The following is a 25516-nucleotide window of genomic DNA, read 5'->3' as shown; positions in this document are numbered from 1 at the left end:
CTCAAGTGGCCTTAAGACCAATACGGTACTCACCTTTTTATTTGTCACCTACACTCAACAATTTTTCAAATGTTTGCCACTTCTGTGAGCTCGCTCGTGCTCTCTCTCTCTCTCTCTCTCTCTCGGAGTACTTAAAAAAGTTCATGGCAAATGGAATTAAAAGATGTTTATTTTGGTGCCAAAAATTTTTGAAAACTATACGCTATTTTTTTTAAACAAGTGATAGTCAATTTATTAAAACAGTTGGTTGGCTTAGGCATCTGCAATGGTGACTTCAACTTCTACTGGCTCAATGCTGATGGGAGTAATCTGCCTAACCAGCTTAGAAGCACTGTGCAAGTCAATGAGCGGCTTATGGATTCTCATCTGGAACCCATCCCACGTCTTAGAACCCACAGGTGTTTTCCTGGTAGTGATTTGCAGGGTCTCGGTAGCCAACTGAACTGGTCCTTTCACTTCCAGATTCTTCTCCTTTGCTCCTCTGATCTAGTCAGCACACACCGTCTCCAGGTCTGGTCAGGTGACCCTAATTCAGTGAATGGCCTCCCTCTGGTTCCATGGGTGTCTTTCCACTGTCTTTAACTGCCATGGCCGCTGCACAGCTTCCTGAACGACTTGTTCCTTGGCAAGAGCCAACAGCGGTGAGTCAGGAGCAGAAGCGGGCAAAAACACGCTACGCACCTAGCGCTACTGCGTCTTCCTCAGTGCATCATTTTTAAAAAAAGATTATTTGAAAAGCAGTGTTACAGAGAGGCAGAGAGAGAGAGAGAGAGAGAGAGAGAGAGAGAGGTCTTTCATCCACTGGATCACTCCCCAACGGCTGCAACGGCCGGAGCTGTGCCGATTCGAAGCCAGAAGCCAGGAGCTTCTTCCGGGTCTCCCACATGGGTGCACGGGCCTAAGCACTTGGGCCATCTTCTACTGCTTTCCCAAGCCATAGTAATGAAATGGATCAGAAGTGGAGCAGCCGGGTCTCGAACCGGTGCCCAAATGGGATGTGGTCACTGCAGGTGGCGGCTTTACCCGCAACACCACAGCACCGGCCTCGCACATAATTTTTAATACATCTATCTCCATGAACTGTTTGATCCCCTATAGCATGGATTTCAAAATTTCTGCACCCAAGTAAACTTACCTACGAACTGAAGTATCCTCTTGTGTACACACACACACACACACGCATTCATAGATACTTCAAAAATTTTGTGGGAAGGCCGGCGCCGTGGCTTAACAGGCTAATCCTCCGCCTTGCGGCGCTGGCACACTGGGTTCTAGTCCCGGTTGGGGCGCCGGATTCTATCCCGGTTGCCCCTCTTCCAGGCCAGCTCTCTGCTATGGCCCGGGAAGGCAGTGGAGGATGGCCCAAGTCCTTGGGCCCTGCACCCTCATGGGAGACCAGGAGAAGTACCTGGCTCCTGGCTTCGGATCAGTGAGATGCGCCGGCCGCAGCGGCCATTGGAGGGTGAACCAATGGCAAAAAGGAAGACCTTTCTCTCTGTCTCTCTCTCTCACTATCCACTCTGCCTGTCAAAAAAAAAATTTTGTGGGAAAGTGGAATTAAAAGGAAAGTGTGTGCTTTCCAGGAAGTTTTTAAAGACCCCACACATGTGCATGTGTGTGCGCATGCATGTGCATATGACTGGTAAAATACACGGACGACAATAACCATTTTTCAGTGTACAGTTCAGTGGCATTAGGTGCCTCACAATGTTGTGCACCCTTCGACACCAGCCATCTCCAGAACTCTTTCATCAGTCCCAACAGAAGTTCTAGACCCATTAAACAATAACTCTCCATACCCCAGCCCCTAGTTGCAGCTTTTAAAATGATATACCATTTTTAAGCTTTGAAACAACACGCATTTATTTCATCCCTTAAGTATTTCACTGCTCATCTCCGAAAAATTAGAACATTTCCACATAACCATAAAACCATTCATACACCGAAGAAATGAACAATAATCTACCAGCCAGTTGGCAGGGTCTTTTTCAATAAAGACTTCTACATCTAAAATAAGGGGAATGACTCATACATAGTCACTTCATAAACTATGAAGTGCTATATAAGTGTGAGGCACTAATAATCTTATTAGATGATCTTAAAAATTTGTTTCAGCTGGAAAATCCAATTAGTGTCTATGATTTTCCAGAGGGTTCTGCCACAGGCTGCTTTCTACCCCCCTATCTAGCCCCCTAAGACAGGGAGCAATTCCTCTGGGTGGCCTTAATTCCAGCCCGGTCTCCTCTGTCCTCAACAACTGATTAGCAATAAATGAACCTACCAAATAAATCCATGCGAGTCCCAGCACTGTACCTCCAGAAAGGAGTACAAAGACCATAGAACTGGTTCTCCAGACTTGAACCATTAAATAGTTGCCCATAGCCAAGGGCAGCTTTCAGCAGCACCAAGAGGATGACAGCAGTTAACTTGGTTGGAGGTGCGAGGAGCAACAGATGCCAACGAACTTATTAGTGGGATGCCAGGGGGCCTCACTGCCCACTCCCAGCTCGGCCCCACCCTACCCTGAAACCAGGCTCTCGGTTCTGTTTGCTTAGGCCCCTCAGGCGTTTGAGCTCATTCGTCTGCACATTTGCCACTGCCTCCAGAAATCTACACACACTCACCAATCACTCGAGTCTTCAGCTGCTGTTCTCCCAGCCATCTTAACAATCAATTTCTGTATGATTGCATAGCTCAGCTTTACAGTCTAGCGAAAGCAGGCACTGAGTCAAACATTTTCTTTTTTCTTTATTTATACTGTGCCTTGTTTCAGAAAGGATTTAAAACAAAGAGACAAACATTTAGTAAACACCCTGGACCAGATGCTCAAAACTGTGCTAGGTGTTGTGGGAAATGTAAGAACATTCCCTCCCCCCCCCCGTTTTTCTTTTTCCCTCAATGAGTTTACAATTCACTTAAGGAGACAAGACTCTTAGGAGGCGACTACATCACAAGTATACTGGCTTGGGACCTGGGAGCCTGGGCACCTGGGTCCTACTGCTAGCTCAGTCACCCGCCAGCCAGCTGTGTGATCTTAGGAGAGTCACCTCACCTCTCTGGGCCTGTTTCCGTGTGGGTGGAATGGAGAGCTGGGCACAGATGCATGCCTTCTGAGCACAGAGATGGAATGCAGAGACTGGCGCTACTGGTGTTCTGAAGGGATAGGATATGTAAGCGACTTGAGAGGGAGATGACTTTCTTCTGGAAACCACTCTGTATTGTTTTCACTTGTTGTAATGAGCATGTAGTGCTTCTGTGGTTACATAAATGTAGCATTTACAAACATGGACGAATGGCACTGGCTACATTCTTGTTGAGCTCTAACCATAGTCTGTGATTAACTGTGGGTTGGGCAATACTGAGCTTTTGGAGTTCAGAGAAGGGAAAGCTCCCTAGAGGAGGTGCCGCTCCAGGTAGGCCTTGAAGGACTGGCACGTTTGGGGTTGGCAGAGACAATAAGAGGGCATCCTTGGCATAAGGTAGAGATGAGCAATAAACTCGCTGAGGCCATAATGGGAAGTGGAGGGCCAAGATGAGAATAACTTTCCCAAGGCCCACGTGCATTCCCTGCTGGGGAGACTACAGGGCTAGGGAGTGAGCCTGAGGGCAGCGACAGCTTAACTCAGTCCCCCTCACCAGGGGGCAGCCCCCAGGCCCACCTGCCCTTGGAGTGGCTGCAGAATCTTAGTAGCTGAAAGTCTAGAGGCCCCGGCCTGGTGCTCTTGGATCATGGAGTAAGCACAGCGCTTGGGTATTAGCTAATCAATCTCATAAATTCATCTCCCTTTTACTGGGATCTGTCAGGAAGCTGATTAAATGCTGTGCGAGTGGGATTTGGCTCAGATGCCAGTCGGGAGCTTGGGGCTGAGGTTTTTCAACGTTCAGCTCATGCATAAAATTCATAGTTTATCATTACCCAGACACGCTTCTCTAGAACTATCCAGATGGGAATATTTCTATGAGACAGTCCTATCCTGGGTGAGACGGTTGCCTGGCTCTCACCACACAGTCCTCTCTGCAGTAGGTACTTCTGGTCATTCCCAGCTCAACACTGCCTGCGGAATCATTGAGCCAGGGTGTCAACAGCCCTGGGGCACCCAGCTGGCTCTTGAGGCCACAAAGAGATTTCCTGAGGCAAGGCCAGCACCCTATACCTCCAGTACCCTCAGGCAAAATTGGGGAGGCGGCTGGATATCTTTAAGGAGATACCTACTGCCACTTACCACCGTCCTAGTCCCGGCCAGATGGCCTCTGGTGCGGGAGCCTCACTCAGCCCTGCTTTGGCTCTAGCAAGGCCCCAGGCCCTCCTCTATCCTAAAACCTCAGTATAACCCATTGAAGTAATCCCCATTCATGGGCTAGTGTGAAAGGGTCGGGGGTAATGACTGAGCTGAGCCTACGAACTTCGGCTTTTTCCTCTCTGTCTTCTTTTCCTCTATTCACTCAGAAGAGAGAGTGGTTAGACTTGCCCCTCGCACATGGCCTGGTGTAGGACTGTCCAACCTTTGTTTCCTCATCCGTAAGGTCTCTTCCAGCTCTAATATTCCCCTACTAGGATTCTGCTTACAACTCTGCAATCACAATGGAGTTGGAAACCCTGTATTTATTTCTTCTGGCTTCCTCTGTCTCTGGATAGCTCCCAAAGAATAACGACATCAGGAATAGCAACTACCAGTTGTTAAGCATTCACTGTAAGCCAGGCACTGTGCTGGTCCAGAGATAGCAAAGCAAGGATCTTTTCTGAACCGGCAGCTTGGCCTGGAGTGGACTGACAATGGCAAAAGGCAGTGGCGCTGGCACGATTATGGAACGTGACTAAGCATCAGTGAGGTACTTGCAACAAAACTGAGACCAAGGGGCTAGAATGGTTTGGGTGGACAGAGTATGTCCTCAGGGGTTAATGTTTTAGTTGAAGAAATGGGACAAATGCTAAAATGTCAGTCAAAAAAAAATCCAATTTCTCGAACCCATCAACTGGTCGTATACTTTTTTTTTTTTTTTGGCTTCACTGAGCTGTTTGGAGAAAGGGGCACAGAATGATGAAGTAAGTCTGCAGGAGGAACTAATTGAAGTAATTTTCAAGGGATGGTCTGCGTTCAGTAATTCTTTCACTATCTTATAAAGAAAGCATCACTCCATTTTACAGGTGAGGAAAGCCGGCTCAGCAAGGATGAGCTACTGCCCCAAGTCACCTACTAGTATGTGTGTGCACTGCACAGGAAGGCAGGAAGTAGACACCACATCGTTTGGCTCCTGGGACTCAGGGTTCAGATCGCTACACCATACCATCTTTTTACAAAGCGAAACATTAAGGCTTATATTTATGTAATTTGTATTTATTTGATTATTATTTATTTGAAGGGAAGGGGAGAGAGAGAGAGAGAAAGAGAGAGAGAGAGAGAGAGAGAGAAAGAGAGAGATCTCCTATCCACTGGTTTACTCTCCAGATGCCTGCAACATCCAGGGCTGAGCTAGGCTGAAATCAGGTGCCTGGAACTCAACCTGGGTCTCCCACATAGGTGGCAGGGTCTGTTTCAGCCATCACCTGATGCCTGCCAGGGCAAGACAAGGAAGCTGGACTGGACAGGCGAGCCAGGATTCAGAGCCTGGCACTCCAGTATGGGAGGCAGGCATACCAAAGGATGGCTTAATCACTGTGCTAAATGCCCCACCCCCACCCCCACCCCCGCCGTTAGGGCTGCTATTTAGAAAGCAGGTGGTCCCTAGTCATCAAACACAGGACCCATTTCTGGGCCTTACATTCTGAGGCAAGAAAGAGTTTCTGTACGCTAGAGACAATTTCAACAAAGAATCAAAATTAAAACCCTCAATTCAGGACAAAACTGTTATCATCTGCCCATTCTCAAATATTCTGGTCAACACAGGTTTTGCTCCATCAATGGATAATTCCCCTTTAGGCATCTGGAAACAATAGCTGAGCTAACATTTCATTGGCTCAGAGACTCTTTTCAAACCAATGATTGCTTCCCTCTTTGGATGTTGTTGAGGAAATAGCAGCTCAGGCTAAGGTTGGGCAGAGAAAAAAAGAACCGCAGGAAAGAAAAACACATCCCCAGCCTGGGCCCCCCTTCCCCAGCGCTGAGCAGACGCTTGAATGTAGCTCAGCAAGGGAAGAGAGCTGTGGTTAAGGTGGCTTTCACTGGTCAGGGAAGACCCACTCACACCTGGACACCAGACAGACAGCACCATCTCTCTCACACACATCATATGTGTTAGCCGTGGGTGTATACTACATCTGCATGCCAGCAGAGAAAAATGCTCCTTTCCATGAACACACACACACACACATCCATAGATATATACACATATACATACATACATGTGTTTATATTCAGACATATGTGGTATCCTCTAAATTCAGATGCTGTTGGCGGAGGTGGGCCTGAGCCTGACAGTGTAAAATAAGATTCTGGAATATTCAGCCATTGTCTTCTCACCAGGCCTTCAGTTAGACAATCTGTCCTCCTTGGGCAGCAGGAGACAAAGCCTGTGTCGCCATCCCTGGCAGGGAAGTTCAACCTGTTACAAGCTTTGACCCCTTGGCTTTGTTTCCTCGTCTTTACTTTCTGTTGTTTGTCTTCTTCAAGCTCATCTTCTCTGGCACAGAGGAGGCACATGGTAAATGTCATTCATTAGTGACAGTGGTGCCAAGGGGTGGCTTAGGGAGGAAGCAGCCTTCCCCTACTAATCCCTAGCATCCTCTGTCCTCCTTTGCAAGCCACTCTCAAGAAATATGCAACCTAAGTGACAGACACTGCCAAGGGAGCGTCCACACAAGTTTCCTACACCCGCCTACCAACGAGATCACGGCCCTGAGGTTCTTTCTCTGTGGCAATTCTGGAGCCACAGTTGCAATATGTCTCCCCGTTTTGCTTGGTGGATTAGCCCTCCGTAGATTTCCTCCATTCTTTGTCACTCAAACTGCTCCTTCCTTCACTCCCTCTTCCCTTTCTCTTACCCTTGTTCTCAATCCTTGTACGTTTTCCTCTTCTTTATCCTCTGTCCACCTCTCAGACCTGCATGTTCCTCACCTAACCACCCTCTCCAAACCGAGCCCTAATTTTGGAACCTTCTCCATTCTTAACCCCTTGCTTCAAGCAACTATCAGAGATAAAGGAGAGGCTTCCCTAAACCGTAAGGTCAGGGTGCACTGTGGTAGGCATGGAGAGACCCAGGTCTCCATAGTAATGAGACGGCATGGTACTTGTAAATCTGGAAGGAAGACTGTGCCCTCACAGCCTAATATTTTGAATAAGCTCGCAAATACTCACACCCATACTCCCTGCCCTGATTCTTGGACTCAGAAGGAATTGGCCATTTGGTAGACAAGTGTGTATGTATGTTGGGGGTGAGGGTGGGAGAGTGCTGATACACAAACTGGAACCCCTACTCCTGGCTCTGTCATGTGGAGCAGAAACTTCACTGCAAGGCTAAATCTGCGATATAATCTGGACTCCAGACTGCACTGCAAGGCCAAAAGGTTGCATGATCTGGACCGAACGCCTTCTCCCTTTGTAGCCAACCTCTGACACCACCGCCTGCCTTCATCAACGTCCTGAAATCACGTTCAGGACCAACCAGCTGTGGGACTGGATAGGAAAAGGGCAGATTTGGGACTATCACGGATCTGAGTTATCATCCCGGCTTGGCCGTTTATAGTGTGCCCCAAGCCTCAGTTTCTTCTTACATAACGAGATTATTCTAGTGCTGAACTCATTTACATCCCTGGGAAGTCCTCAGTGAAAGAGAGGTCTCAGACTCGGTGACTTAGGCTCAGGGATTCTTCTGATTGGTTTGGGAATGGGGACCTGGACTGGGAGAGATCTGCCTCTTTCGGGTTGGCTGCACCAACTCAGAAATGGGTAAGAAAGAGCAGCTATCACTTCCTGCTATCAGCTTTACCTACTGATTCTTCACGGCAGCCCTGTGTGCTAGGGACTATTTATCTCTGTTTCGCACAGGAGGACGTGGAGGCACTAGGAAATGAAGTGATTTGCCCTAGGTCCCAAAAAGCAGCAAGTGGTAGAGTCAGGATTGGGAGCACAGGTGTGAGAGAAAGGGGAAAATAAAGTGCCAGGAGGCACTTGCTGGCCTACCACAGTATTCTCCCCACAGCTGGCTGGGCCCCCTTTCCCAAGGCCTCAGACCCATCAGGCCCCACAGTGCCCACACAGCCTTTCGTTGCCGTTAGCCAAGCTCACCTCCCTGCACGCAGCGGGAGCGGCTTGGAGCTGACGTCCAGGCAGTGGCCTGTGGGAGGCAGCCAAGGGCTAGCTCAGCAGAAATGACACACCCTCCTGCTTCAGCCCCTTGTGTGAAGCTAAAATTAACCACTTTCCCAACTGCAAACAAATGCAGTTGCTGAACCTGCATTCCCCTCTCCTGCTTCTCCTGTCATTGCGTTTCCGGGCCTCCCTCCCAGTTCCCTCCTCTTCCTTGGCTACACCCATAGGGTTGGGCCTTGTGGACAAGGGCAGGTGACAGCTCCACACAACAAACTTGGGCCTAGATTCCAGGAGGGTTCCAGGACCTTTGGTAACTTCAAATGTGGGTCAAACACCTTCCAGATATTTTTTGGTTCTTTTCTTTGCCCTACTGGTACCCAACATCTTTGGCTACCACTAAGTCCAGTAACCATGCTGGCCCCCTGTGAGCCAGGAGATTCCAATTTCCCACTTCACTAGGGTCTTTATAAAAATCTCCTACCATCAATACTTAGCTCTCTATGGTAGGCAGCCCCTGAAATGGACCTGATAATCCCCGGCTCCTGATAGTCAGATCTTGTATATCCCCTCCTCCTGAGCACGGCCTGCACCTAATGATTCACTCTCTTTTTTTGACAGGCAGAGTTAGACAGTGAGAGAGAGAGACACACACACACACACAGAGAAAGGTCTTCCATTCTGTCGGTTCACTCCCCAAATGGCCGCCACGGCCAGCGCATTGCACCGATCTGAAGCCAGGAGCCATGTGCCTCCTCCTGGTCTCCCATGGGGTGCAGGGCCCAAGCACTTGGGCCATCCTCCACTACACTCCTGGGCCACAGCAGAGAGCTGGCCTGGAAGAGGGGCAACCGGGACAGAATCCGGCGCCCCAACCAGGACTAGAACCCGGTGTGCCGGCGCTGCAGGGGGAGGATTAGCCAAGTGAGCTGCAGCGCCAGCCCACTCTTTTTTTTAAAAAAAGAGTTATTTATTTATTTATTTGCACATCAGAGTTACACAGAGAGAGGAGAGGCAGAGAGAGAGAGAGAGAGAGAGGTCTTCCATCCAATGGTTTACTCTCCAATTGGCCGCAACTGCCAGAGCTGTGCCGATCCCAAGCCAGGAGCCAGGAGCTTCCCCTGGGTCTCCCACGTGGGTGCAGGGGCCCAAGGACCTGGGCCATCCTCCACTGCTTTCCCAGGCCACAGCAGAGAGCTGGATGGGAAGTGGAGCAGCCGGGACTAGAACCGGTGCCAATAGGGGATACTGGTGCTTCAGACCAGGGCATTAACGCCACAGCGCCGGCCCTCTTAATGAGCAGAGTATAGCAGAAGTGATGGGATATAACTGCTGAGATAAGGTTATAAAAAGACTGTGGTTTCTGCCTTGGGATGGCCTGGAGTTCCTCTCTCTCTCTCTCTCTCTCTCTCTCTCTCTCTCTCTCTCTCTCTCTTGTCATGGTGGAAGAAAGGAAGCAAGCTGCCTAACAGGCCCACATAGCACAGCAAGGAATTGAAACCCTCAGTCCGACGGCCTGTGAGAAACCAAAGCCTGCCAACAATCACAATGAGTTCATTTGGAGGCAGATCCATCGGCCCCAATTGAATCTTCAGCCTCTACAGCTCTGATCCACAGCTTCAGTGCAACCTTGTGAATGACCTTGAATCACCCAGCTAAGCTGCACTCAGACTCCTAAGGCACGGGAACTATAAGGTGACAAATGTTTGTTGTTGTAAATGGCAAAATTTGGGGATAATTTGTTACACAGCGTTAGATAACTCATGTCATCCTGGGTCCATTTCTTCAAAGTTCTGCTTTTTCCCAAGTGACAATCGATGCTGACCTAATGTTCGGTTTCTTTTTACTTCCAGATAAAAGCATACCTTAATTCAGTTAAAAATGCTTAATGTTTCGGCTTGCCACTAAAGAGAAGTAGGTATTTTAGATTCTGGTAGAAGGCTAATGGAAATGATTATTGGAGCAGAGGGTCCGCACTTCATTTGTCTACACTGAGTCTGGAGCTCAGGCAATGCTCACGGCATCTTAGAATCTTCAACTAATTAAAGTTTGACAAAAATAAAAAACAAGCCATGGTAATATCCAGACTATAACCCCCCCCCAACTCCATACCAATTTCCTCCTTGGATAATGCTAACTTAAATTTACAGAATACTAACAAATATTACACACTGTCCCAAGCAGGTTACAGTTATAACTCAGTCCTCATATCTGCATCCTACAGGGAGGACACTGAAGCACACAGGAGTTAAGAGACGTGTGCAGTTTCAGAGTGGCAGAGCTGGGACTTGTGCCCACGGTCACCAACACAATTACTTTAGGGGAGTCCAGAAAGATTTTGGTTACCAAGAACTATCAGGATCTTTCTTTTTTATTTCCTTCCTTGCTTAAAAAATCTACAACAGTTTCTCAAAGTCCAAAGTCCTTTCCATGATCCTCACTATAACCCTACCCTCCCTACAAATCTTTCTCCATTCTCCACCCTGTTAACTTCTACTTGTAGCCGCAATAATCCCCTGATCCCCACCCCCACCCCCACAAGCCATCTTCCTGAGTTTTGTCCCACCTGAAAAGCCTATCTCTTAGCGACCACTAGATGTGACACACAAAATGGTTTTATAGTCAGATCCTCTGGAGAGATCCTGAAGACCCTTCCTCTTGCAATGGCCATTTCAGACTCCCAGGAGACTACGACTCATCTACCACGTGGAGGGGACTGTCCACCAGGTTCACCAAAGCGAGGCCACTGCTGTGAAGGGGGCTGGTAAGGCTCTGTCCCATGCATCACACCCAGCCACTCTTCATTTCTTCCTGAAAGTCTTCCCCAATTCCTTTTGTCCGTATGATTCTTCTTGCCTCTGAAATCTGATGCCACGCATAGTCCAAAGTACATGACATGGACTGTTCTCAGCCCATTTGATCCTTAGCTCAAATGCCATCTCTTCGGAGAAACCTTTCCTGACTGCCCTTGCTGCTGTATCTCCCTGTTTCTCTGCACCACAGCCCCCTGGCTCCTTCCTTCCCAGCACCTGTCCATACAGGTTCTGATTGTTGACATTCCAACAGGAGTCCCCATGGAAACGCATGCTCCAGTAGGCCAAAGATTTGTCTGTATTCTCAGCACCTAGAACAGTGCCTGGCACATAGGAGGAACTCAACAAACATCTGCTAGTTCAATGAAAAAAAAATTTCATCTGGAAGTTCATTTGTGTGTTTTTCCCTAACTAGAGGCCAAGCTTCTCAAGGGCAAACCCATGTGATGGTTTTCAGTCTTACATGGCATCTAGTAAATCCTGAAACCATACGTGGGGAGTAAAATCGGTGGGCTGTCTTGCCCATGCCCGCTTCTTCATCCATTTCATCACACTACCCTGCCTTACTCGGTTGCCCGGGGTACAGAGAAGTAGAACGGAGGTTGGCCTTTCTCACTGCACAAAGTTCTAATCTTGAACTTTCCAAAGGGGTGATCTGGAGGAAGACTGATGGGGGAGGGATGGAGTCTCGCAGATTGTATGTGCTTTCTGGAGAGCAGAGAGAGCAGAAGAGAAGGCATAGTGTCAACAGAGGAAAAACAGAAGAATCACTCTGACAGGCCAAAGCCAAAGCTGATCCATACATGCCACAGAATAGGAAATCTTGATCCTGCAGCAGCGCAGCGCATCGGGGTATCCAAACTGCAAGGTGGTCAGGACGTTAAGGAGCTGCAAGGCAAACTGTGGGAGTCTGGCTAGGAACATGCAGGCCCCAGTGACCTTCCACCTGGGGTGGAAGAGTGAAAAAGGGAGAGAGAAAGAGAGCGCATGTGCAAAAGCCTGGACTCTACACGTCTAAAAATAGAATCTTGAGAGAGAGGGAAAAAAGGGGAAAAAAAAAAAAACCAGAAACCATTTCCTAACCTTAATGCAGTTAGGCGGTGGAATAAACTGCCTAGTGTGGACGGATGTTGAGTCACTGGTATTAGAGGCATTCAAACTAGGTGTGATCAGACCTTAGAGGGGTTATCAGCACCAGCACACCCTTCCCGGCTGTGGCTGCGGGCTGTGGGGAGAGGGGGTGGGCTCAGTCCCAAGAGCGCAGCAGGTGTGCACTGTGTGCCTCGCCTCCCCCCCACCTACCCACACACTCACACTCCTGCACCTAGAGTGGAAAGAAATGACCCTGCCCCATCTTCCCGCGGGTCACGGGTTTCATTGATGAGGAAAAGCCTCGTGCATTACAGAGGCTGCATTCCTTCTCGCAGAAGGACAAGTCACTTCTGTGATCCTGATAGAACCCTGAAGAGGTGTAGGTGTCCCCGAGGTCTTCCTAGCGAGGAGAAATTCAACCTTGCACATGTACCTCCACACACACAAGCATATGCACGGACCTTCCGACTCTCACCTCCTTCTTGATTCTCTCTCAGTGAGAGGTGGGGGTTTCCCCTGCCTCCAGGCGCATCCATGGCACCTCCCCCATGATTCAAGGATGGCTACCGAAGGGCTCACTCCTTCTCTGAGGCCCCAGGGAAAATACAGACTTGCCTCATGCCCCATGTTCTCTTCCTCACCTTTTCTCACACCCCATCCTCTCCTTCCCTTTGGCAGCAGCAAACTCAAAAGGCTTCCTCGGCGCCACGGAAGGGGAGAGGAAAGAACAAGACTCAGATGAAACGGATCGATTCATACACGGGGAAATTGAAAATGTGCCGGAGGCTCAGGGAGAGGAATGGAGAGCAGCAGGGCCAGGAATGAAAGTGGAAAGGTCCCAGCTGAGAAGCCAATGACCACAAATGGTCCTGCAGGGTCTATACCCAGCCAAAGCTGCTGTGCGCTGTTCACCGTTGGTTCAGAGCTGAGATCACCGCCTGGACCAGGGCTGGCCAGGAGCAAAATGGAGGAGGGTGGAGCTGGTCTTCAGCATCCCATCGTGTTCTCGTCTCCATTTTGAGGTCCCCTTTCCCACTCTCTCAGTGCTTCTCTGTGCCCCAAGAGTCTTATACAACCCCCCCACAACAAAATCCGCCCATCCCTGTCTCGCTCGTGCAGAATCTTGGGGGTATTGATTTGTGCATCCAGGCTTGAATGATGGGTCATGGCTGAAAGCTGCATTCTCCAAGCTGTTATGTGGATGCTAACAGGACTTATCTGAGGAGGAATAAAACAGCAATGGTGATCTGTGATCAAATGCATACTGGAAGCCTTAAGCAATGTAAGCCCGTTTCTCTACTGCAGGACTTCTCAGAGCCTTTGTTGGGCTAATATACACTCTGACCCTCTAACAGGGCTATACAGCATTTCTTTTTTTTTAAAGATTTATTTTGTTTATTTGAAAGGCAGAGTTACAGAGAGAGGTAGAGACACATAGAGAAGTCTTCCATCTGATGGTTCACTCCCCAAATAGCTGCAACGGCCAGAGCTGAGCCAATCCGAAGTCAGGAGCTTCTTCTGGGTCTTCCACACAGCGTGGGGGCCCAAGGACTTGGGCCATCTTCCACTGCTATCCCAGGCCATAGCAGAGAGTTGGATCAGAAGTGGAACAGCTGGGACTCGAACTGCCGGCACTGCAGGCCAGTGCTTTAACCCTCTGCGCTACAGCGCCAGCCCCTAAGCAGCATTTCTAAAACGTATTTGGCTACAGAAACTTCTTTTTGGTAGAGTAGCTCACAGGATAGTGTTCCCGCTGATGTATTTCCTCTCTTGGATACCAGTTACATTTTCATAACAGTCCTTGATACCTAAACTGGAGTAACTAGAATGCTGGGAAAGCAGGCACCCTTCCAGTTAGGGAAGGCAGTGATGTTTAGATTGGATCAGCCATCAGGCCACAGGAGACACAGCATTGACCAGAAGACCCTGCTGCTTTGTCTGTTTCATGTCACTTTCCAATTGGCTTGCTCTTACCCATGCAGTTCTATGTACTGTTAATACTTCACTTTATTCTGTGCTACATCTGGGATGTACGGAGGGAATAGAGGGGAACCCGTCTCCCTGAGAAACGTCTCTTTCTCATGTTGACACATTCATGTCTGAGAGCAAGTCCTTGCTGATGCATTTGGCATTTGCGACCTTGTTCTCCAATGACAGCCCCAGTCCCCCTCCCCCTACCCAGCTCCATTCTCAAAAGCCCCCCCGGGCCTGCTGCCTCTCTCTGGCTTCTCTCATATAGGGGCATGAATCATTCATTTCTTTACAGCGCAAAGAACTGAGGAAATGGAGGGAACTGGAGGGCTGTGTCCAGGCACACTGCTCCTCTGCTGGCCTACCAAGTGGCCTGACCAAACAGATCCTCACAAGGGCCCTCTATCAGCTGCCCTCGAAATAGCAAAGGTGCTCTTCAACCTGGCGAGCCGAGTGAGGTGGGCACAAGATGCTCTCCGGAAGAAGGAGACTCAATCCTGGGAAGGCTAGGCTACCTGACAATAAGAGGTTCGCGTCTATTACACTGAAAGCTCTCCAAAGGTGAGCAGTGTGCAATATTGGGCTGCTAATAAAAGCACCATGGCTATTGTGCTCTGGGCTGGTTCGAGCAGCCCAGAGCACTGCGCCCAGTTTTGGAAAGGATCCCTAAGAGACAGTCTCACAAACTGGAGGCTTGCCAAAAGAATGTGATTAATATGCTCTCAAGTCAATAGGCTAGAAACTTTTCCAGGTAACAGACCACTGTTAACAGCCATGACCCTTGAGGTAAGACACGTAAGTACTACAGCTACCATTGTACATCGAATTTCAGGAGGTTCATGGGCCTCCAGGATAAGAAGCTCAGCTGTGCCACCATATCACAAAAAGAAACACTAAAAAAACTGGATACATTTAGCTCGAAATGAAATACAAGTCAAAAGACAAACAGGGTGGACACTTGACACAGTGGTTAAGATGCCAGCTGGGATGCCTGCATCCTATATGGGAGTACCTGGGTTCAAGTCCTGCCTCCACCCTTGATTCCAGCTTCCTGCTAATGCAGACCTTGGGAAGTAGCAGGTGGTGGCTCAACTACTTGGATTCCTGCTACTCATGTGGGAGACCTGGGGTTGAGTTTGTGGCTTTGGTATGGCCCACTCTGGCTGTTGCGTACATTTGGGGGAGTGAACCAAGAGATGGGAGCTCTGTCTGCCTCTCTCTCTCTCTCTCTCTCTCTCTCTCTCTCCTTCTCTTTCTCACTCTCTTCCTCTCTCTCTTTCTCACTCACTCTCTCTGTGCCTCTCTGCCTTTCAAACAAATAAATAGACCAAATGCTTTAAAAACACACAGACTTGACGAGGTGTGATAGGTATATCCAGATATTTTAAAGGGGCTTCCGGAGGGGGAGCAGGGAAAGACTACTTTCAGCTTGACATCAGAAAATATTCTGATTTGAGTTTCTCAACAATAGGGTGGACTAGTGGAGGAGGCCGTGTCCCGCTGATAGAAGTTAAAACTTGGAGGGAGGCAGTGGACAGCTAGATGATCTCTGAGGTCTATAGCCTTTGTAACGTCACTTCTCCTGTGCTTCTATGTCATTGAGATCCCTCCGAGATTATCACAGACCACAGGCACAACCTTACCGACAAACACACCCCAAAAGGCAAGAGCAGATTGGAGGCGGCCCCTCACTTTGCTCCCACCTTAAGTCATCACATTTTACCAGCCCCCTTACCAGGCTCTTGGGGGGTTCACTTGGCAACAGCTAGTTAATCTGATAAACTAATCTGAACTAATGGGATCATGAATGCTAATGAATTAATGTGCTACCTTCCCAAGTGACATATTTGCATTTTAACAGAGGTCTTCTGGAGATAATGCCTTAGCTCCACGGAGTGATTAATGGTGAAATTTCAGCTGTTTGGCTGTCTAGCAAAGGAGATATTTTTGGAAAGGGAAGCTTTTTCCACCCTCCACATCAGACCATCTGCTAGAAGAGGAAAATCATGCCCCTGCCCTTGAGGGGTTTATAGTTTATACAGTTGGAGAATTACAATGGCTAGCATTTATTGAGTCTCCACCAAAGTGTGGATCTGCGCTAAGTGGGATATAAATATTATCTTTGAATCCTCACAACAACTCTCTAATGTAAGTATTCTGCAGATGAAGAGACCGGGCCTCACAGAGGTTAAGCAACTGAGTAATGCACTTCACTCACTTCATCAACTGCTAAGAAGCAATATTTTTACACGTCTCCCTAAGAATGAAAAAGCTGCTGCCAATTAAACTACAATGCACCCTACATTTTAAGAAGCATTTAAGTTTCAGAAACGTTAAAAATATGTCTTCAAAAACCATGAAATACAGTAAGGGGTAACGCTGATTCCAGAGTGTACACTTTGCCTAATGCTGTTTATAGAACCCAGATGGCAAACAGCCGGGGAATACTTTGATATAATAATACAATAGCAAGCACATATTAATATTTTAAAACAAAATGATTACACAGGTACCCAGAAGATTGCAGGCTGAGTCTGAGGTCAATGGTGGAACTTGTTAATGGGAGTCATGAACCTCAGTGGTGGAGAGAAGGAGACAGTACTTGCAGTACAATGACGAGGTTGAGCTGAGCCTGGGGATGAGGTCAGCGAGGGCAGGCAGCAAAGAACTCTACAAGTGAGTTTTTGAGGACATGGCACATTGGCTGGCTTGGCTAAGCGTAAAGGGGTTGACTAAGGAAACCATGAGAGTTACCTTACTAAGATGGAAAAGGGAAGGCAAGTGGACAGTACATGGGCCTTGCAGGTCAGGCTGAGCTTACCATTTACTATGGTGGACCAAAGGGGCAACTGTAGATTTTTGCCAGTGAACGCCAATGTGTTGGGAAAAGCTCATTGTGACCACTAGGGTTAATTAAAGTTCTCAGCCCCAAAGTCAGGGGCTTCCTAAAGAGTTTAAAAGACCAGCAGCACAGAGGAGTCCTGTTCTAGGCAGCAGACTTCCAGGGCATCATGGATCTTGGGACTCTCAGCCCTCTCTCATTGTGCATGCTCCTCTCTGCAGGTGCATCATTCCTCACCTGGAAGAGGAAACAGCAGAGCCAGGGCTGCGTGGGACACAGAGACTCCAGCATGTGCCCCCCCTCTCCTTGGCCACGGTGCGTGTGTTGTGGTGGGGGGGGCAGGGTGAGGGGAGCTACAGCCTGAATGATGTACAGGTCATCTCCCCCTCTACCCACTGACTTGTGTTCGTTGAGCTCCTGCAATGTGTATCTGGCTCTGCCTGGAAGACACATGAATGAAAGTGGCCTGAGAAAGGCTGACTCCCTAGCTGGGGACGAAGGGGAATGTGCAGAAAGTCAAAGGGGAAATGCGAGGGTGGAATCGAGTGTTGAACTGTGGTAGAAAGGTCATTCAGGTCCCCAAAAGGAAGGAGAAATCATGAGTTCTTTTTCCCCCATCTATCGTTTTAGGTATAAGCGAAGTATTCCAGGATGCACAGGTACTACTTTCATAATCAGAGAAAATAAAATTTAGAAAGGAGGGGTAGGGCCTGGCACTGTTGGCGCAGCAGGTTAAACGTCTATCTGCGGTGCCAGCATCCCATATGGCTGCTCCACTTCCAATCCAGCTCCCTGCTAATAACCTGGGAAAGCAGTGGAAGATGACCCAAGTGCTTGGGCCCCTGCACCCACGTGGGAGACCCAGAAGAAGCTCCTGGCTTTGGCCTGGCCAAGCCCCAGCTATTGTGGCCATCTGGGAAGTCAATCAGTGGATGGAAGATGTCTTTCTCCCCCCCCCCCTCCTCTTCTTCTAACTCTGACTTTCAAATAAATAAATAAAGCTTAAAAAATAAGAAAGGAGGGGTAGCCAGCACGGGTTGGAGTCATCAAGAAAAGCTTTGCAGCAGAGGCTGGACTCATGTTCTAGGTAGAGGATGCAACGGAAAAGTTTCTGCAGAAGTGGAGAAAAGGGGGCCAGTGCAGGCTGGGGGATCAGCAGGCCGATGTCTGCAGACAGAGGAGTAGGTGGAGCTGAGTACCATGGAGCAGGCAGAGGAGGCAGACTGGAGGTATGCGGTCAGCAAGAAGTGGGGCAGAGGTAATTTTTACTATATTTTGATGTATATATGTGTATATATATGTTTGATTATATGAGGCATCTTCAAAAAGTTCATGGAAATGCATAGTATAAAAAAAACTGCACACAGATTTTTAAAAAATTGTACCCAAAAAAGCTTATCCACTTCCACAAACTTTTCGAAGTCCCCTCTTACACTATACACACACACACACACACACATACACACATAGATACATATAGTGGAATCCCAGCTGCAGTGGAAGACAGGTCTCAAATACCTGGGAAAGAAGCTTCTATTTGATACAGTCAGCAAAAGAGCACTGTTACAGGCTCTTGAGCAGGGAGTGACACGATGACAGATGTTTTAAGGAGATTCCTTTGGCAGCAGCGTTGAAGGATCACTTGACAGGGAGGGGGAGGCTGAGTGCAGAACGCGGAGGGACCAGTTAGGAGGCTGCTGCAGTAATCCAGGCATGGGGTTACGAGAGCTTGGCTTATGCCGCCGCCAGTGGGAACGGTCCAGAAGGTGTGGATTCATGAGGCACCTGTGAGAGTCGAGCCAAGACATGCTGGTGTCCGACTGGAGCGGGGTGGGAGTGACTGATTGCAGGACCCACCCCCTGGGCTATGGCAAGAGCGATAGGGTCATTGATAGAGATATGGGAAGAGGGGCAGAGGCTGGAGAACAGCGTGGAGAGTGAGGTTAGAGGAGATACTGAGTTTGGTTTTCATCGTCGTGGTGCATTTCAAACGATGGTAAACTCCAAAGAGAAGATGCCCTTACCGGTAATGATAAAATGGAACTGGAGCTCAGGTCAAAGGGCAGGCTTGATCACTTCCAGCAATCAGCTAGAATTCCAAAGCAGGACAAGCTATATTTAGACTAACTATGGAGACCTCTGGAGGGGAAGTGGAAGGAGGAAAAAGGCAGCCCCAATAGCCAATTCTCATTAGGACTTTGCAGGTGACAGGTGTCTAAACTGTGTGACAGGCGCAGGCTGGTGGGGCTGTCTAAAGGTCCCCCTCCTTTTTCTCTGTCAGTGAGTGATTTCCCTACATATTAGAAAGATTACAGCTCCACTGTAGGTGATGAGATGAATATGGAACAACACTCGCTTTATTAATCATATCTGCATTCTCTGCGATTTCCCTGATGGCGGCGATGGAGCCAGTGCGACATACAGCGCCCTCACCAGCCCTATGAGCAGGCTGCTTTTCAGAGTCTCAGCTCTGAAGAGCAAGATCCTGACTTTTGGCCATCTTGCTGCAGAACTGGAGGCAAGTTTCATGCAAAAAAAAAAAAAAAATCACCTGGGGCCCTTAGTTTTCCCCTATGTGAACTGGCAAAGCCTCTAAAATTGACTTGCTCAGGTCTAGGTTACAAGTGGGACAATAAAGAGGACAACTGCTGAAGGAAAAAAAATGTCTAGCTCACAGCCAAAACCTGGGAAACAGTGAATGCAAAATGGCAGCAGGATTTCCAGACGGAGAGACCTTGACACTTACCTGTTTGACTTCTAAGCCAGTTGTTGCTGCCGTGGCCTCTTCCCTCCATGTTCAGTGCACTTTTCCAGTAGAAGAGTAGTGACTATGACAGCCACCCGAGGCAGCGACTTGCATTCCCTCCTCCCAGTCCCCCACCTGCCTAAGCATCTTCCACGCTGGACGCTTGCCCACTTCTTAGCCACCCTCCTGCCAAACATCACCCCTATTGCAAATCAACAACCAGAATACTGAAAGGAAATCAAAACAGAAATCTTCAGCGGGGAAGTGCTGGAGGCTGCTGGTTGACAGACTTACGCAGTGTGTGTGTGTGTGTGTGCGCGCACGCGTGCGAGCACGTGCATGCATGCACGTGTGTGTACATCTCCCAGTCTAGCCATCTGTTCTTCTGTTTCCCTGGTGGGTATGGATCAGAAACAAAGAGAGGTCTATTTGGGTGGTCTGCCCCCCCAGAGGAGAGCCCCCTTGGTGGTTAGGAGCCCACAGTCTGCGCAGATCTGCTTCATTCATCCAGTTTTTCACAGGCATCATATCCACCCACAAGAAGAACAAATAAAAGGCAGCAAACATCTCACAGTACTGCTTAAGCTGCAGTTTTCTTGCCTCTGACTGAGGGCTGGGGGACTTGGCGAGACACCTGGCTAGGAGAGGGGAAACCTAGTGGGGCAGCAAGTGAGCAGGCAGAGGCCTCCACTGTCACCTCCCACCTACCTGTGGACTCTGCGCTCAGTTCTCCATACCAGCTGGTGCACCAGGGCTCCAGCTGGCATCAAAGTGCTGTGGTTGCTCTGGCTCTACCCCGGCACAGGTGTGACCTCCTTTGGGATGATTTCCAGGTGCTCAGAGGAGTTTTCAAGTTGATGTTACCAGCAACTTGAAAGGTGTCTCCTCACTCTCAGCAGCTCTCACACATCTCGGGAGTTTGCAAGAGACCAGACACAGGCAGCCCCTGCCTCCAGCCTCTCTATTGCGGGATATAGTACTCCAAACCCCAGCTTAGCTGCCATCTCACTAGATTCTGCAGCCGGTTTCCTAATCGTTCACTCTTCCCAATCAGAGTACTGAAGGCCCCTGTGCAAATCTACTTTTCTTGGAATGACTTATAGATTAACCCACTGCCATCTTAGCTCTAGTGAAACTGTCACTTGAAGGTTCTGGGGCTTGAAAATATTGAAGCTAAGAATAGGGAGTGAGACAATAACAAGTCAAGAGAAGTTACTTGGTGCTTTAACCAGCCATGCCAATGCCTTAGGGGCCTATTGCATTTGACTCTCCTTTTTATGTCCACTACCATCTCCCTAATCACTTCTCACTTGGATCGCTGTAGTATCCTACAAGCTAGTCTCAAGTCCTTGCTAATTCCAATTTTGCTTCCTATTCCACGACTAACCATCATAAACATTGTGCATAGTTGCCCAACAGCCCTCCAGGATCTCCCCAAACCCGAACTCCACATTCCAACGTCAAAGGGCCTCCAAATCTGGATACGCCTTACCCAGCCAATCATTCTTCTCCACAATGCCTCCACATCCACCATCTCCTCTACGTAGACATCCTTTCTTGATCACACCCTGACCATCTCCACCTCTGCCTGTTCCCTATATTGGGAGCCTGCCCCTCTTCTAATCAACAATCTCAACACTACACATCATTCAAAACCAAATTCGAGTTTAACCTCTTCTGAGAAGTCATCTCCCTGCAATCCAGCCCATTCTCGTCATTCTCTCTGTGCCATGAACCTCAGTGGTGCTTAGAGTTTAGAGCAAATGATATCTAAGTGTTTACCGTTTTGCATTATTCTTAGTGGCTTCACATAAGTATTATACTTCTGGGGCCGGTGCTGTGGCGTAGCGGGTAAAGCCACTGTATGTGGTGCCGGCATCCCATATGGGTGCTGGTTCGAGTCCTGGCTCCTCCACTTCTGATCCAGCTCTCTGCTATGGCTTGGAAAAGCAGTGGAGGATGGCCCAAGGCCTTGGACCCCTGCACCCACGTGGGAGACCCAGAGGAAGCTCCTGGCTCCTGGATTCAGGTTGGCTCAGCTCAGGTTGTCACAGCAAATTGGGGAGTGAACCAGCAGATGGAAGACTCTCTCTCTATCTCTCTGCCTCTCCTCTCTGTGTGTAACTCTGACCTTCAAATAAAAATAAATCCTTAAAAAATTAGTATTGTGCTTCTGTTAAATTATTTAGAGCAGGGACTTTGCTTTCTCTTTTTCACCACAATGTGAGTACAGGAGTGCACAGTGCACAGTGGGCTCCCATGCCTTAACTCTAAAACGAAGAAGGCTGAAGGCTGAAATGAATTAAGACTTTCTGAGGATCTCCCATGTCCATTCCCCCCCCCACCCCCGTTTCGCAAAAGATGTGCCAGGCAACAGAAAAGGTGAGGCTGCCCAGAGAGGCCAGGGCAGCCAATCTGCTGTCAGATCCCAGCTTTCAGGACACTCCCACCTCCTAAGATTTTCTGGGCGATCAATAATGCTGCTTAAGTGATCAATTTGAGACACAATGGGCGGCAGGGGCCAGCGTTTGATGGAGAGAGAGGGAGAGAGAGAGAGAGAGAGAGAGAGAGAGAGAGAGAGAGAGAATATAAACCTATGCTATAAAAGACAGAGCAGGGAGGGAGGAGCTGAAGGGGGAGAAAAGGTTTTATGAATGAGGATATGACAGGATGGAGCTGAGAGCAGCTCTCACCTGATCCAATTCAATAGCCTAAGCAAGTTCTTACCAAGGTGACTAAACAATATTTTTTCACAAAGATTTATTTTATTTGTTTGAAAATATGTGACAGAATGAGTGAGAGAGAGAGAGAGAGAGAGAGAGAGATCATCCATCTGTTGGTTTATTCCTCAAATGGCCACAACAGCCAAGGCTGGGCCAGGCTGAAGCCAGAAGCCAGGAGCTCTATCTGTGTCTCCCACGTGGGTGCAGGGGTCCAAGTACATAGGCCATCTTCTACTGCTTTCCCAGGTGCATTGGCAGGAAGTTGGATGGGAAGCAGAATAGCCGACTCGAATCAGCACTCTGATATGGCATGTGGGCATTGCAGGCAGCAGCTTAACCCACTGTGGCATAATGCCAGCTCCAGCGCCTAAATAATCTAGACAGTTTCTCAGAGCCCAGGAAATATCCCAGGGCTACTGGAGGTTGTGGAGCTTCAAAGCAACACTGTTGTCATGGTCCACTGAAGATTCACATAGCTTCATTTTGGAAAGTGGATATGGAAGGGCGATGTCAGAGGACCCTAAGGAAAGCCTCGAGTCTTGAGCTATGTTCACTGGCTCAGTCCACAGGAATCCTAAGTGCTCGCATCCACTGCTTCACTCAAGCCTGAGACCGCAGAAACCCATGGTGACGTGGGACAATAGGCTGGTCTGCAAGGAGGGCACCAGCACCAATTTCTGTTCATCCGGAGGTGTACATATTATCCTTCCTGTCCAGGCTCTGGCTTGGACATGTAATTATTTGACAACTGATGGAAAAGAAGCAGTCACTTTCTAATTGTTTTTTTTTTTTTCTGGTGGACACAAATATCTGGCTATAGCACTAATCAAAAACTTTCTGGGAAAGATAGTGCTATCTGGAAAAAACAGAGCAGATGGCTTCTTACTGTGAGAAAGTTCCTCTTTTAATCTAACCCTGATTCCTGCTGCTCTCATTAAAAACCCATCCTTCACACATGATGCCATCTTTATGCTCTCCATGATGCAGGCTCAAAGCCTTGCAATCGTGTTTGATCTTGCTCCTTCCTCACCCCACTCATCCAATGGGTAGGTAAGTCAGATTTCTTCTACCTCTGAATCTAGCCACACAACTCCTTCCTATCCCCGTCCAGCTATGATAACAGCCTCCTATCCGGTCTTCCTGCCTCCAGACTGACCTGCTTTTAATCAATCTGCCAATGGGGGCGGGGAGCGGTGGTGGTGGTGGCAAGGAATGAGCTTGAACTGAATCAAGTCCAGAGTTAACTTCCCTTTACAAGAAATAGTGGGGATAGCAGAACAAGCTAAACGACAATAAGAAGACACAACAGAATAACAGAACACAAACCAGAATGTGGAGCACTGTACAGAACAACCGGCTGATGTCTCTGATAAGTCAAAAAGAGGAGGCTGTTGAAAAGGGCTTTTAAGGGACAGAACAACCAAATGTAATAGGTGGAACTTTTCTGAATCCTGATCCAAGCAAGCCAACGGTAAAACATGTTTTGAGAAAATTGAGGACATTTGATTACAGACTGGGTAATGGATAACACAAAGCATTATTGTTACTTTTATTAGATATCCTAATGGCACTGTGGTTCTATGAGGAATGCCCATTTTTAAGTGATGCATGGGGAGGTGTTAGGGACAAAATGGTGTGACTGATGCCAGGAATTTACAAGGGGTCTGCAAAAAAGCTCACAGAAAATGCACGTAATGGAAAAAATATGTAAGGATTTCAAAAATTTTTGCACCAAAATAAACCTATCTTTGAATTCCATTTTTCTATGAACTTTATATTCTTCATAATAACTAGCACAATGCCTTGCACATAATAGGTACCCAAGCTAATGTGCAAGAGGAAGTGTGATAGAATCATGTCTAATATGAACCAACATGTGTTCAACTCCACAAATATTTATTCAGCACCTGCTATGTGTAAAGTGTTGTGTGCTATGGGGATTTAAACAAAAGATGAAAAACATCAGGTTCTTTCCTTCCTTGAATATATCGTGTAGGTAAGGTATTCATGTTGACAAATTATATTAGTATGTGAAGAATATAGGAATTAATGATTAGAGCAGTACTACTGGAGTGCCCCAGTGATGTACTTGCCAGATGCATTTTAGAGATAGCAAGTGCCAGAGGCAGAGATCACTTAAGCACAGAATGAACAGAGAAGACTTCATGGAGGTGAACTTGAACGTAGAATTGAAAGATATGAATAGTGGTATTGGATAGGTGGGGAACATAGGCAAGAAAGAGAGGGCACTCCTGGTGGGTGGAGTGTCATAAAGACACATTTAGGAGCTCTTGAGGAGAGAAAGTTGCGGGTCTGCGTGGGGCTGTTTCTCATGTATGCCAAGTGTATCCGAATCACTAGGGAGAGCTTGTTAAAATGCTTATTCCCAAGGGTGGGTGTTTGGTACAGTGGTTAAGTCACCACCTGGGACACCGGAGTGCTTGGATGGTATCCCAGCTACTCTGCTTCTGTTCCAGTTTCCTGATAGTGCACATCCTGGGATGCAGCAGATCATGGCTCTCCTACTTGAGTCCCTGCCAACCATGTGGGAGACCCAGACTGAGTTCTGGCTCCTGGCTTCATCTTAGCCCAGACTCGGCTATTGCAGGCAATTGGTGAGTGAATTAGTGGATGCAAGATCTCTCTGTCTGTCTCTTTGTCTTTCAAATAAAATGAAAATTTTAAAAAATGCTTATTTCTGAACTCCAGCTCCTAGACCTACTGAATCAGAAGCCTAGGAGTTGGCACCCAGGAATCTGCATTATAACATGTTCCCACGAGTATTCTGAAACATAGTGAAATTTGAGACTCAATGATGTGGACAAAGAATGGGAAATAAGGTTGGAATAACACATTAGGGCTAGCCCTAGTTATGCAGGGCTTTGAATGCCAGGATAAGAAAGATGAAATTCATCCCACAGGCATTCAGGTGTCACTCTCCAAGGATACTTAATAGTTGTACAATGGGAAAAAATGATATTTATTTCTTTATCTTTGAGAGGCTAACAACAGAGAGGCAGATGTCCCCCATTCACTGGTTCACTCCTCAAATGCTCACAATGGCCAGCACTGGACTGGGGGCCAAA

The 25516-nt window shown here is 48.1% G+C and overlaps 1 pseudogene; it reads right to left on the bottom strand.

Annotated features, from left to right (window-relative positions):
* Positions 1–252: 252 nt before the first annotated feature.
* Positions 253–589, bottom strand: LOC133753521 (small ribosomal subunit protein uS10-like; annotated as a pseudogene).
* Positions 590–25516: the final 24927 nt, after the last annotated feature.

This window comes from Lepus europaeus, chromosome X (assembly GCF_033115175.1).
Source record: "Lepus europaeus isolate LE1 chromosome X, mLepTim1.pri, whole genome shotgun sequence".
NCBI lineage: Eukaryota > Metazoa > Chordata > Mammalia > Lagomorpha > Leporidae > Lepus > Lepus europaeus.
The sequence above is the reverse complement of the archived record's forward strand: the minus strand, read 5'-3'. Positions and strand labels throughout refer to the sequence as shown.